The following is a 12636-nucleotide window of genomic DNA, read 5'->3' on the forward strand; positions in this document are numbered from 1 at the left end:
TGTTAAGTCCCAAGTTTTCAATTCTGTGCATATTTTAATGAAATTGATAGAGGTGCTCTAAAATAGGTGGAAATCATAACCTAGCATTTATTACATAATTTATTATCAATAATATTAATAGTGTCATTAATATTAATGAATATATCACTAATCATTCATCTACTCCTTTTCTCAATAGAAAAATATTTAAAAACATAAATATTGGCTGGGCATGGTAGCGCATTCCTATAATCCCAGCAGCTTTGGAGGCTGAGGTAGAAGGACTGCAAGTTCAAAACCAGCCTCTACAACTAATTGAGGCCCTACGCAATTTAGCACGACCCTGTTTCAAAATAAAAAATAAAAGGGCTGGGGAATGTGGCTAAGAGGTTCAATCCCTGGTACCAAAACAAAACAAAACAAACCATAAATATTTATTTCAAAATTGCCATCAGTGGTATGTTTTTGGGTGTTCTGTAAATGGGACAATCGGACATAATGAGTTAATATCAAACAAAATTAGACAATAGAACAAAAACCATTAGTAGAGATGAAAGTCTCTGTAATGATGAGAATTTTGATTCAATTTGAAGTTAAATTGATTATAAACTCTTATCTATCTGGTAAACAGCTTTGAACTACATAAAACAAACATTAAATTGTAAAAAGAAGCTCAACAAATCCACTATCAGAGTGGGAAATTTCAACAGACTTCTAGTAAGTGCTAGCAAAATACATAAAAGAATAAAAAGCTGAACTAAATTGATGTAATAGGTATATAAAAATCACTGCACTGCACAGTAGGAAAACTCATATTTTTCTCAAGTATTTACTGAAAAATTATAAATATTCTGACATCAACAAATGTCAAACAATCTGTAACACACAGAAAACGTTCTTTGATAAAAGTGTAATGAATCAGAAATGGGAATAAAGATAACTTTTAAAAAATGCCTAACGTGAAACTTGACAACCTTCTTTTCATAACTCTTGGATAAAAGTGGACATTACAATGGAAAATTTAAAAATTGCTTAGAAGTGAATATAATGAAATTACTGCATTATTAAAATTTGTGGACTACATCTCAGACAGCCTTAAATGCTCATTAGTGAAAAATAAAGACTGAAAATAACCAAGCTGAATGTCATATTCAAGAGATAATAAAAGAATACATACACACTCACAAATAGAAGGTATTTCACAGGAGATACACACATTAGATGCCACTCTAATTATTAAAAGGAAATTCAAATTAAGAGCACAATGCTATACCATTCTGCATCTACCAGTCTAGAAGAAATCTTAGTTTAGACAGCCCCAAGTATTAGTGAGAATATGGATCAACAGAATTATAGAGTATTTTCACATCTTACTACTAATCAAAAATTAGTTAACCTTAGGCACACATATCAAGATGTATGTATTTAATAAGTAAAAAGTTGAGTGAAAAAAAATGCAGGATATAGAATATCCCTTAACAAAGAATAAACACAAGTCAAAGAAAAAGTTACTCAAGGATACATACTGATGTGGTAAAATTACAAATATTCAGGATAGTTGTGTGCTAGGAGGGGACAGGCTTTTAAAGGTATTATTAATGTTCTATGTCCTTAGGTGATGAGTACACAAGTATTCATTTTACTGTTTTTGAAGTGATAGTTGTAGAACACTTTCACACAGGTAAAATCATTTGTGATGAGTAATAATAAGATAAATCTAGATATATGTTTTCTAAAAAAACTTTGGTTACAGAACCTCCGGTATGATAAGTGTGTGCACTACCATCAAACAGTGCACATACACATTATTTTAAAATCCCTTTGACACCAAGGCAGGCTGGGGAAAGGTTGCATGAATATGAGCGAGTTGCCCCTCTGGAGTCCACATGGGCATCCTCTGGGGGTTGGAAGGGCTCTGATCCATCAAGGCAAGCCCATCCCACAAGCCATACAGGTCATAAACCTCACAGTGAACCCAAACAGCAGGGTCAGAAAGATGAGTGCTAAAGGCCAGGTCAGACTTTTCAATTCACGAATCTTTTGAGGTTTGGAAGCAAAAGTCCTGAGAAAATCCCCAGGGTTTCTTGTACAATTTAGAGTAGGAGCAGGGAGCCCAGCTACTGAGGGCATTGGGGCACATGTAATTAAATGGAAGAAAATACATTCTTTGATTTCTAAACTGATAGGGCAGCTGACACCGGGTGCCTTTGATATGGGGCTGCTTTACTGTGCCATAGCCACACATAACCAGCAGGCGGCAGCAGGGCCCTGTGATAATCCGAAGGCTGTCTGTGGACACTGGTTCCTCCTATTCAGGTTGAGAACACACCTCACACCTCTGCTCTATCAAAGTGCACCCCAGGAGAAAGGGGTTATAGCTGCCAAAGAACCCAGAGCTGTCAGGAGATCCTCCTCTTGGATTCCTCTAAATCAGTCATAAATAAAATCTTCAGGAAATAAACAAACAAAGAAAGCCACTCTTGAAAGACTTGAAACATAACTTTGGGAATCAGAATTTAAAATAATAACAATATTTTATTTTCAACTCCAATGCTTGTAAAAAGCGTAAAGCAGATTATTTTAGCATCATGTACAGTATTTTCTCTTTAGGGCCTGAAAAGATCATTCTAAACCGGGAATTTACTATTTTAATTGTCATTGCCCTGGCTCACACTTCAGCATGGTGGAAATATTATAAATATTCTGACTTCTGGACAGAGGATATTTGCTATTTCATCTTCCAGAAGGACAATACGCTTTTCAAGGATTTCTGGAATGTAATGCTCCACATCAGGGAGAGGTGAGGTGAAGGCGGAGGAAGTGGAGGAAAGCAGGGAGGAGAAAGAGGCAGCCAAGATGTGTTGCTTTGTGCTTTGAAATGTATTTCCTTTAGCATTTTGGAGAAATACAAGACTGGGATTAGTTTTTAATAACTTCTAGTTAATTGTGTTTTTCTTTGTATAATGTGAGGCTTTGTCTTAAGTCTGTAGCACTATAACAGAATACCACAGATATTGCATTTTATTTAGAGACAGGGTCTTACTGAGTTGCTTAGCACCTTGCTTTTGCTGAGGCTGGTTTTGAACTCGGGATCTTCCTGCCTCAGCCTCCCAAGCCACTGGGATTACAGGTCAGATTTCTCATGAAAAAAATATATATTTGGCTGATGGTTCTGGAGTCTGGGGAACTCAAGATGGAGAAGCCACTTCTTGCTGTGTCATCCCATGGCAAAAGGCAGAAAGGTAAAGACATAAAGAAAGCAAAAGAGAAGACAGGGGAGGGGAGAACGAGGTTGCTCTGGCCCTTTTATAAGGAAACCCCTCCCTCAGTAAAAGCATTAATCCATTCCTGAGGGTAAGTCATCACATGACCCACTTTCCAACAGGCCTTATCTCCACATTGATAATCAAATTTCTAACACATGAACTTTGGGGGACACATTCAAAGCATATTGGCATGGGACGCGTGGTTCCCTGAAATGTTTTATTATGATATGGTCACCTCCTAACTGGATGCCTAACTTCTAACCTTGTCCTTGTCTGCATTCTACCAAAGGATCTCTCATAAACCCAAGAATGTGGGGATGTGACTCAAGTGGTAGCATGCTTACCTAGCATGCGTGAGGCCCTGGGTTCAATCCTCAGCACCACATAAAAACAAAATAAAGATATTGTGTCCACCTAAAACTAAAAAAAAAAAATTACAAAAAATAATAAACCCAAGAATGCTCCAAGTTAACCCTCCAGCATGAACTCCTGCCCTTGCTGTCCACTGCTTCCAGAATAAAGTCCAAATTTCTCAGCATGGCAAACAAGACCTTTTGTGACATGGCCCTACCTACACTCTGGTCTGCTTTCTGGACAAGGCTCCATCACCCTCCCCTGGCTGCCATAAACTCTGGCACACTCCCACCCTGGCACACACAATCCTCATGCTTGAGCAGGAAATTCTTGGACCAGTGGAATGTTTGTCTACAATGATCATATTCTCCTACCTCTCAGACCATTCTTTCTGGAAAATCCTAGGAATTCTCCAAAATTCAGTTTAAGAATGCCCTGTCTAGAAAGACACCCTCATTTGCTAATGAAGGTAATCTGCCCACCTATAGTTGAGCAGATTTGCTGTACCTCCTTTAAATATCTGTATCCTTTCACTTTATTTTGCTTGTTGACTGTGAATAATTCTGACTGAAATATGTTTTCCAAGGTTAATTGTACAGAGGGTGCTGGGTGAGTCACTTAGCCCCTCTTCCCACATTGCTCAATGTATTTTTGGTTCCCTTTGACCCATCCATTCCCCCTAATATATTGCAAATAGAAAACAGTATTGGAAAATCTGTGCCAGGAATGGCCCTGGCACATTCTAGAACCTCAATGAACATGTGTAGAATTGAAGGGGCAAGATTATTCCATCCTGTCTGACACACATGATCTCTGACTTGCTTGGACGGTCCACTGGTCTTAGGAGTGAGAATGCCTACATAAGGGAGACCCCTCCCCAGCTACTCTTGGCAAGATTCTTCAGTGGAGTTGGAAAGTCATGAAGGACTCCAAGAGGGGTCTCTGGCCAGAGATATAATTGAGGAGCACAAGAAGTTTCAAAGGAAGCTGAGCTGGTGTTTTGGGGGGCCAGTATATTTCAGGTTCTTTTTCCCTCTTTTTAAATATATTTAATATCTTTAAACATAAGATAAGCCACCTATCTTCAGGTTAGAGTGTAATATAAGCATCATACATATACTTATGTGGACATCAAGAAATAATGCTGTTACAAACTTATTTCCCCCCCCCCCCAGGAAATGAGATTGCTATAATCAGAATCACAAATTGTAAATTCTGAATCTCCAAGCTAAATACAGATAGAAGACTCTTCCTCCAGTGTGGTGGCTCAAAGATGACCTCCTTGTGTCAACTCTGCTCCTTCCACGGTCCAGGCTACAGGCCTCCTTGGACCTTGGCATTACCAAGGCAAGATTGTCAGGGCATTGCAGCAAAATAAGCCATCTACCTGGCATGTTTGGAGAATTCAAAGAAAATACTCATAATCTTTTTTTCCTGTTGATTGTTACATCTCCTTTAAAAATAAAAAATATATTAATAATTTACCTGAGGGGTTAACACCTTTCCAAGGTATTGATTACAATCATGTGACCTTGCCAGTTCTGAGTCACTGAGGCCACTTGCTCCATAATGTACACACTCTGATAAGCTTGGCACTGTGTGGTCTGGGGAAAAAAAGTGGGTGGGCCCCCAGGGTGCTCTGTTATCTAAACTGACCCAGAATAAAGCTATAGGTCTGACTGACTTGCTCCTGGGTACCTGGGGTGCTGAAAGTAGAGCCAGCTGTGCATTTGCTGCCCTCTGGTGGCAAATTCTGAAGAGAGCCTGGGGTTCTCTTCAGTTCATGTAAAGAGCTTAGCATCCTCCTCCAACTAAAGGATGAATGGGTGAATGTTTTCATTTGCCTCTGATTCAACTCCTAGACTGTTCCTACACACCTAGCTCCAAAGCCTAGCTCAATTTTTTCATGTAACACTGCTAATAACAACAGTTAACATTGATTGAATGCTCCCTCTACACACTACATAGTGCTGCATACTTTGTATAAAGTATGTCATTAAATGCTCACTTGTGTATGAAACAGGTATTACTAACAGGTTGAGCATCCCTAATCTGAAAATCCAAAATGTGGAATGATCCAAAACCTGAACATTTGAGCACCAACATGATGCCACATGTGGAAAAATCTCACACCTGACCTCATGTGACAGGTCCAGTCAAAACATAGGCACTCTAAAAATATTGTGTAACATTGACTTTCAGTTATGTGTATAAGGTATATTTGAAACAAGTAAATTTTGTGTTTAGACTTGGGTCCCCTCCCCAAGATATATCATTATTTTTATCCAAATGTTCTAAAATCTGAAAACACCTGAAATTTGAAACACTTCTTCCCAAGCATTCTGGTCAAGGGATACTCAACCTGTAGTGGCGTTCCTGTCTGATGAACAAATGGAAGCCTGAGAGGAAGTAAGAATTAAAGAGCTTTGGAGCTAGAATAAAATCCTAACCCTAACCCTAAGGCAGGTCTGCTGCCTTCAGAGTCAAAGCTGTACCATCTCCTATGCTGCAAGCTGAGTTAGATATCTGTTAAAATCACTCCCAGGCCAGGCATGGTGGCTCACACCTGTAATCCCAGTGGTTCCAGAGGCTGAGACAGGAGGATCGCGAGTTCAAAGCCAGCCTCAGCAAAAGTGAGGCACTAAGCAACTCCGAGAGGCCCTGTCTCTAAATAAAACACAAAATAGGGCTGGAGATGTGGCTCAGTGATCAAGTGCCCCTGAGTTTAATGCCCAGTACTCCCCCAAAATATCTCGCACACAGTCCCCACACATTTAAGGAACAGAGTGCTTTGCCTGGCCTATTCCAGTACTTACCAAAGCTGTAGGTCAGTTAAGGCTAAAGCTTAAGGATCTTGCACAGTTATGTAAGACCTTGAACAAGTGTCCAAATCCAAACACCAAAGCGTCTTATTGACACCAAGTACAGGATGGCCAGTGGCCTATTATTTCAGCCATGAAATGGCAAAGAGCACTTTTATTCTCTTTGTCATGGGCTCTCCCTTGACTGGGTCCTTGATTTGGTCCGTGCATTAGGAGGGAACAGCCTCAACAGGGCCAGGGTCCAGCTAATAGTCTGAATATCAATAATATAAAGGGGCTTCAGCCACAGAATTCCACTGCTGCAGTCACGTCAGATGTAGACCACAGAGAATGGGAAGAGAGACTTAAGCCAATTCACAACCAACTGTTTAACCCGCTAGGTGAAAAGATGACTGGATTTATTTCTAGTAATTATCAGTTCAGCTATACAAAAAATAAAGATAGGCTCTGAGCACAGGTTCTCCCACCATACTGAAGCATGGTGTTTCTTTCTAAATTAAAATATATATATATTTTTTAAAAGTATACTACTGAGCTATAGTAACAAAAACATCATGTTATTGGTACCAAAATAGAGAAAGCCAATAGAATAGAATAGAATAGAATAGAGGAAAGAGAGACAAACCCACATAAATGCAGTTATCTCATACTAAACAGGGGTGCCAAAAACATACACTGAAGAAAAAAAAATATCCTCTTCAAAAAAAACGGTGCTGGGAAAACTGGAAATCCATATGTAGTAGAATGAAATTTAACCCCTATCTCTTTCCCTGAACAAAACTCAACTCAAAGTGGATCAAAGACTAGTTATTAGACCAGAAACACTGCACATACTAGAAGAAAATGTAAGCCCAACACTCCTACATGTCAACTTAGGAACCGACTTTCTCACCAAGACTCCTAAAGAACAAGAAGTAAAATTTAAAAAAATAAATAAGGATGGTATCAAACTAAAGAGCTTCTTCACAGTAAAGGAAACAATCAAGAGCATGAAGAGAGAGCCTATAGGATGGGAGAAAAATCTTTGCCCTTTGGACATCAGATAACATGTTAATTTCCAGAATACACAAAGAATTCAAAAAGCTTAAATATTGGGGGCCATGAATGAATTGCCACCTCAAGGCAGGGGTATAGCTCTTCTGAGAACTCTCGGTGAAATCCCACATATTCGAGACTGCTCAGATTATGTTGAGGCCCTCTCATTGGCTCAGACAGCTCTAGGTTCAAATGCACCAGCCCAGAAGAACAGGCGGTGGGTGTAACCTGCTAAGCCCCAGCCAAGTTGATTTTGCCATCTTCATCCTGTTTTCCTCAACAAGTTCTTCACACTGAATCCCGTTGGTGTTCCTACCCATATGAATAAAGCCCATAGGCTCCATTTTGTTGTTAGATCCAGTCTCCACTAGATCCTGCCATTTCGCTTATTTCCATGTCTTGTCTTTTTTTTTTAATATTTTTTAGTTGTAGATGGAGACACTATCTTTATTTTATTTACTGATTTTTTCATGTGGTGCTGAGGACTGAACCCAGTGCCTCACTCATGTCAGGCAAGTGCTCAACCACTGAGCCACAACCCCAGTCCCTCCATGTCTTGTCTTTATGTCTTAAATTTCTAGTAATATTGCTAATCTGACTTACCACCCCAGCTTGGGGAAACTGAGTAAATATCACGCGGGTTGTGACACTTAACACCAAAAGAACAAATAATCCAATCAGCAAATAATCCATTGAAATTCATTTTGCTGTCATGTACAATTAAGTAGAACAAATAAAAAGTTTAAGAAAAAAAACAACAACTGTGACTTCTGGGGCAAAGGAGATGTTTAAGATTATCACTGGTGGGTAGGAAGTGGCATCTGGGAGTAGGAGTGAGAAACATGAAAATGTGAATAGAAGAGACAGGGAAATAGAAAATTAAGAGGAAGGGGAAAAATGAAGGTCCTAAGAAGAACTGCTGTTCACTCCTAACCACTCACCTGAAACATACTCTAGATGTGTTTAAATAAATCTCCATAGCAAAAAAAAAAATCAAGAAACTTTGGCCACAGGATCCTGTATTTTGTTCTCAAAAGAAGAAATACAAATGGTGAACAAATATATGAAAAAAAAAAGTTCAACATCTCTAGCAATTAGAGAAATGCAAATTAACACTACAGAGATTTCACCTCAGTCCAGTCAGAATGGCAGTTATCAAGAATACAAGTAACAATAAACGTTGGTGAGGATGTGAGGAAAAAGGTACACTCATACATTGCTGATGGGACTGCAAATTAGTACAACCACTGTGGAAAGAAATATGGAGATTCCTCAAAAAAACTAGGAATGGAAATACCATTTGACCCAGTTATACCACTCTTCAGTATATATCCAAAAGAATTAAAGTCAGCATACTACAGTGATGCAGCCACATCAATGTTTATAGCAGCTTAATTCACAATAGTTAAGCTATGGAAACAACATAGGTGCCCTTCAACAGATGAATAGATAAAGAAAAATGTGGTATATGTATACAATGGAATATTACTCAGCCTTAAAGAAGAATGAAATTATAGCATTTACCAGTAAATGGAAGGATCTGGAGACTATCATGCCATGTGAAGTAGGACAATCCCCCCAAATCAAAGGTTGCATGGTCTCTCTGATATGTGGATGCTAATACACAACAACTGGGTGGGGGGCAGGGGAATAGAAGTTCAGTGAATTAGACTAAGGGAAATGAAGGTAATGGAGGGAGGATAGGAAAGGAAAGGCAGGGGAATGAATCTGACATAACTTTCCTATTTATATAGAAATATACCACAGTGGATCTCAACATCATACATCCTAATTAGAAAGATAGACTCCATGTCTGTATAAACATGTCCAAATAGACTCCACTGTCACATATTACTAAAAAAAATTTTGTGGGGTACCATGTGATATTTCAATACATGTACACATTGTGTAAAGTTCAAACCAGGGTAAACATACATATCTCCTCCAACATTTATCATGTTTTTATGATGAAAACATTCAAAACGCTTTGTTTGGCTTTTCTGGGGTGCTCCTTTCTTTTTGGCTAGCTAGGTCTCCTTGGGGTGCCACCCCAGTTCCTACTGTACTAGTTAGGTGTGCTAGTTATCCTGAAGGGCTGGGTGAACACAGTCATCCAGCTGTTGAGGGTTTGCTATTGTAGCCACCAAAAATACTAGGAACCTGACTTCAGGTTTGTATTTTGGAATAGATTTCTTGAGTTTACCAAGAACATTTCATAAAAACTTTAGACGTCCTATTTTTCCATCTTATCAAGTTAGACTTCTGGTCTACTAGATATATTTTATGATTATTATTATTCAACAAATTTCTATTAAGCTATTGTGTATGGGGCTGCGTATCCTGAATGAAAAAAAAAAAGATGAGGAAAACATGGAGCACATTCATAAAACAGAGATATGAAAAACTGTGGTATATATGTGTAATAAGAATTGTAATGCAAAAAAAAGTACATGTATAAAGTCATGAATTGGCGTGAACATACTCTATATACAAAGAGATGAAAAAATTGTACTCTATGTGTAATAAGAATTGTAATGCATTCCACTGACATGTATTTAAAAAATATAAAAAATCATTAAATTAGAAGAGACATAGACACACAAAAATAACTGTAATACCTGGCAGGGAATGTTATATCTGTTTCTGTCCTTGACTTGTTTCTCTTTACTAGTTTGAACTTCCCCACCTGAGTTATTGTAAATGCTTCCTAGGAGAGGTCTCTTCTGCTCCTCACACAATTATTTCCTATTCCCAGGATAAATTATCCCTCCTTTCATCTACCATTGGGGCACAGCTGAGATGTCCAGCCAAGCAGGGCTCGGTGTAGGGGACTGTGACTTCCTGTGGCCTGTGAACATATTTAAGCCCCACATGTTTCCTTCTGGCAATTGTGTGCCCTGGCATTCGACCTTCCCTCCACCTCTGGGCAGAACAGACACAACAGGGTCCTTCGTGATCCACAGTTTGTTATTAAGAGCTGATTCTGAAAATAGAAGTAAAACCAGGACTGGGAGATAATATATGTTTCCCTAATTTTTCTCCTTCTTGATCTTTATAGCACTGAAGTGGAAAAAAAAAAATGACAACTGATAGTGCCTTTGAATGAGACTCCCAAGAGTTGACTCACTGAATCCTTCAGGACAGAGTCAAAGGCAAGCAAGCCTTCTGCACTACTTTCTGTTGCATGACAAATTATTACCTACACATACGTAATAAATGCCAAGAAAAGTCCAGTATCTCAAGATCTGAAACAAAGTACAGCTACAATTGCTTCGTGAAGGATGGACTTAAAGAAAAAAAAAACCAATATAGAAGAAAGCCATTAATTCCAGGATGAACATGTGACTACTTAGAAAAGGAGATTGGTGAGTGGTTCTAAGAACTGATATTCTGGAGGAAGTGAGGAGCCTCAGGATTCCTCATCACGGGAAACTCCCTTCCCTCTTGACTAATACATCTGCTATGTGAGCCTGCCACAGTCATAAAAGATGTTGGTGTCAACAGAAAAGAAATGCATATTTTGTGCATTTTGCCTTTACATAGAAGAGGGGTTTATTTTTAATTAAGTGATATTTAATCCTCTCTTAAGAGGCATTTATAGCGGCTTACATGTAGGGGGTGATTTCTAACTGGTTCCTTTCTACCTTTGGGATTTCTAGAGAGAGCTAGAAATCAAGCCAGTCCAAGGATGCTATATTCCATGGTTTTTCAGGAGATGGGTTTTGCTCCCGAGGCTACATCATGAGAAAAAAAAGGAAAGTGAACGTGGCCACATGAAGACCCTCTGGAAGGAAGAACCCATCCACTACATACCCCTTTGGTAACTTGGAGAAATAATGTTACACACTCAGTCTATCAAAGAGTAGTCAGATGGGACCGTAGCTAACTACAATGCACAGAATAGTTGGTTAGAAATACTTCAGGTGTCAGTTACCAGTCTACTGCCTGCCTTTCAGCTCCCCATGCCACCCTGGGGTAAACGTCAGAATTCCTTTAAGCACATCTGCTGTAAAGCAAGTATACATTTGGTGTCCTCTGAGGAAAGCTCTGAAGAGGCAGGAGGAGGAAGACCCCCTACAGCTGTTTCCAGCATGGGCAGGGGTCTGCACTGTGCAGCTAGGACTTCTGGGGAGCCTTCCCAGCCACCAGAGGCAGCCAGTGCTACCTCATAGCCTTGGTGAACTGACCTTGGCCACACTCCCTGCAGAGAAGCCCTAACATTGGTCTGCACAGCTGCCACCTGGGCCAGAGGTGTCTGCAACAGTCCCTGCAACCTCTGAAGCCCCCAGCTCAGAATACCGTTGCTTGGATGCTGCCTGCCCATCTGTACTACCCACCATGGCCTAGTGCCCCCCCAGCCACTCCAGACCAGCTCCAGCCTGTGGGCTGTCACACCTTCTCCAACCGATCTGAGTCACTCATACTCATCCTTCTGTGGGTACTTCCCCCGTCTTAGGGTACCCTACAGACTCCCTTGTGTCATAAGTTAATTCTTTACATTAAACATCTCCTCCTTGACCTTCTGGTTTGTTTTGTTATTGTTCTTTTTTTAAAAAATCTGCACATTTAATGATGTGCATAAACTTCAGGATAAATAACTTGGATGGTCAATGACTTTCATGAGCTGGTGTGTTTAATATTTTACAAAGTAAAATCCAAATCTTCTGAAGTCTTCAAAGACCATAATGAAGATACCTAGATCCATAGCCTCATGATACAATCTGTGCTTTCAGGAAGCACATTATTCACTCATAATTATTTTTAATTGCCATTGTGATCATGGAGTTACATTTTCTATTATTACTATTACTTTTTTTTTCTTTCAGGATGTCATGGGAAAATTTATGAAGAATATGTTCGTTATATACATTTAGTAACTTTAAACTCACTCTTGAAAATTTATCCTAAGAAAATTATTAAGAATCACCAAGTGGTAGATATTTTACAATGAAGAAAAGACTCCTAAATATGGTTTTGATTGAGCAAATATATCACTTTCATGTAACAGTATGAACATCAGAAAGAATAGTTAACATATAAAATGCTATCATGGAAAGTGCTACACATGATAGAACTGCATGATCAAGAACTATGGGATTTGATGCTACTTGCAAGCTAGCCTGTTACAACTACTTGCAAGCTAGCCTGTTACAACCTATGTCATGGATACTGGTAGAAGA

The 12636-nt window shown here is 39.2% G+C and overlaps 1 long non-coding RNA gene across 1 annotated transcript in view; it reads left to right on the top strand.

The window, feature by feature from the left end:
* The first annotated feature begins 9988 nt into the window (after positions 1 to 9988).
* The window catches only part of LOC125615559, a 2808-nt gene continuing 160 nt past the window's right edge, over positions 9989 to 12636 (top strand). Inside the window, exons 1-2 of the long non-coding RNA XR_007346164.1 lie at positions 9989 to 10821; positions 11116 to 11276. This is a non-coding gene — a long non-coding RNA (uncharacterized LOC125615559). The remainder of the gene's footprint in view (positions 10822 to 11115; positions 11277 to 12636) is intronic.

Source organism: Marmota marmota, unplaced genomic scaffold (genome assembly GCF_001458135.2).
Source record: "Marmota marmota marmota unplaced genomic scaffold, marMar, whole genome shotgun sequence".
Lineage (NCBI taxonomy): Eukaryota > Metazoa > Chordata > Mammalia > Rodentia > Sciuridae > Marmota > Marmota marmota.